This window comes from Camelus dromedarius, chromosome 23 (genome assembly GCF_036321535.1).
Source record: "Camelus dromedarius isolate mCamDro1 chromosome 23, mCamDro1.pat, whole genome shotgun sequence".
NCBI lineage: Eukaryota > Metazoa > Chordata > Mammalia > Artiodactyla > Camelidae > Camelus > Camelus dromedarius.
Genome location: NC_087458.1, coordinates 26,936,270 through 26,939,016, shown reverse-complemented (window position 1 = coordinate 26,939,016; position 2,747 = coordinate 26,936,270).

The following is a 2,747-nucleotide window of genomic DNA, read 5'->3' as shown; positions in this document are numbered from 1 at the left end:
CCCAGTCTGGGCTCAACCCACTCACTCCCCAGAGCTAGTGTCCACCTGTGTGAGCTCCCTTTTCTGCTTAGTCCCCTCCCTGATAGGTTACAGGTCCCAGCCTGATGCTTTTCTTCCCATCTTACCTGATTACATGGGGGTCTTTCTTGCAGCCTTAGTTTTATAGGAATTTTTCTGCTGGTTTCCAGCTAGTTGTCCGTGAGAATTGTTCCACATGTAGATGTATTTTTGAAGTGTTTGTGAGCGAGGTAAGCTCCATATCCTCTTATTCTGCCGTCTTGATCTCCATCTCATGGGAATATTTAGACCACAGAAATGGGCGAACACTACAAATCTGGGCTTTCCCCCCCATCCTCTGCCAGAGCAGAGGGTAGCAACCATTTACCAGCTCACTGGCCTTGGTCTGGGGAAGTCCTTCCACTGCCCTGGGTTGAGTCTTCCCTTCCCTTGAGCCAGGATGGAGTGGATGCTGGTCTTCCAGCTCTGGCCTCCTGCCCTGCAGCCCAGGAAGTCCGTGGTAAGTTGTGCTGCTTCTGAGTTGCCCTGGAGCCTGGGTCCTGAGCCTGGGGTTCAGCCTATGATGAGGTGGTTGGGAGTGGAACCTCACGTGGTACCCAGCTGCTGAGGTTCCAGGGCTTTCCACACTTCAAAGAAGCCTTCAGTGTGGTTGGGAGACCCTGGTCCCTCGGGGCTGGTGACATTTGCCAAGTGTCTGTTTCTCTCTGAGCTTTACATTCTCCTCCAAGAATGAAACTCCTGAAGGAAAGCTCTTACCATCACTACCCCTCATATTTGAGGCCTTTGGAGTTCCTCTGAGGATGGCTCTGCTCCCATGTTATGTCTCTGATCCCTCCTGATCCCTCCATCGCAGATTCGTATGCAGCTTCCTCTGTAAGCACACCAAGTACCAGTCATGCCCAGGCTCTGTTCTGAGCACTTTGCATACCCTCTGCCTGGACAACCTTATTTTTCCCATGGTTTCAACTACCATCTATATTCCTCTAAACCTCTATCTCCTATCCAAATTTCTTTTGAGCTTCAGATCAACATATGTAAACACTTGGTGGGCCTCCCTACATAATGTCCCACAGGCTTTGATTCTTGGGTGTCACTCCTGATTCCTTTATTACTATGGTAGGCAACCGTCAACATGGCAACAATGATCCTTTCCTCCTGGAATTCCCATCCTACATTGTACTAGGGTTATTCTTTTTTTTTTTTTTTTTTTTTTTTTTTTTTTCACTTAAGGAAGGCACTGGGGATTGAACCCAGGACCTCAAGCATGCCAAGCATGCGCGCTACCACTGAGCTATACCCCCCACCCCGACTAGGGTTGGTCTTTTTGACTAATAGCATACAAAAGGGGATGGCAGGCCACTTCTGAGACTGCTTTAAAAGACTGTGCCAGATATTGACACAACATTGTAAACTGACTATAACTCAATAAAATAAGAAAAAAAAAGAAAAGAAAAAAGAAAAGAAAAGAAAAGAAAAGAAAAGAAAAGAAAAGAAAAGAAAAGAAAAGAAAAGAAAAGAAAAAGACTGTGCCTTCTATTTTGAGCTCTGGCTCCCTTGTGCGCCACCTCTGGCCAACAGCCAGCTAGCAACCAAGGCCTGCCCACAACTATGAAAGTGAAACTTAAAGCAGATTCTCCAGTCCCAGCTGAACTTTGAGATGATAAGGCTCTAGCCAATAGCTTGACTGCAACCTTTTGAAAAACTCTGTGCCAGAACCTCCCAGTCAAGCTGCTCCTAGATTCCTGATCCTCAGAAACTGTGTGAGTTAATAAATTTGCAGTTTTTAGCTGCTAAGTTTAGAGGTGATTTGTTACACAAAATAAATAACAAATGTAAGTACAGTTGTCCCTTGGTATCCACAGGAGACGGGTCTCAGGACCCTGCAGATACCAAAATACATGATGCTCAAGTGCCTTAAACAAAATGGCATAGTAATTGCCTATATATATAACCTATAGCATATTCTTCTGTATACTTTAAATCATCTCTAGATTTCTTACAATACCTAATACAATGTAAATGATATGTAAATAGTTGCAAATACAATGTAAATGTTATGTAAATAATTACCAGTATGTGGCATATTCAAGTTTTGCTTTTTGGAACCTTCTAGATTTTTAAAAATATTTCCCTTCTGTAGTTGATTGACTCCTTGGATGTGGAACCCACAGATACGAAGGGCTAACTGTATCTTCCATCTCTAGGTTCTGTTGATTCTTCTTTCTAAATATCTTTCATTCCATTCCCTTGCCTCCATCCCTGCTGCCACTTCCTTATTTGGGGGCTCCACCATTGGTAATAAGGGGTCACCGAAGGGTTCACCTGCTCCTAGTCTCTGTCTTCCAATCTCCTACTCCTACTGCTTCAAGAGTGCCAGTTTTAAAGCAAAAAGTCATGTCACGTACCCCCCTATCCCATATACACGGAAATACTTCAAATCTTCCAGTGATGGTAACTTTTTTCATCTGTGCCTCTTTGATCTGCTTGTTCCTCTAAAATCACTCAGTAAAAGGTGCACTCTCATTGTGTGTATCACTGTTCCAAACAGTGATGCATGGGTCATTGAAGAGCCCACAGCTATTTTCCATTCCCCATCCTCTACTGTTAGAAGCACAATCGAAAATTCTGAACCTAGGAAAAAAAATCTGAGGGTGGCACTATGTTCCAGGCTCTGGTAATAATAAATGCAAGCTTCTCTTTCAGTTCTTGGGTTTAGTATTATTTTCAAC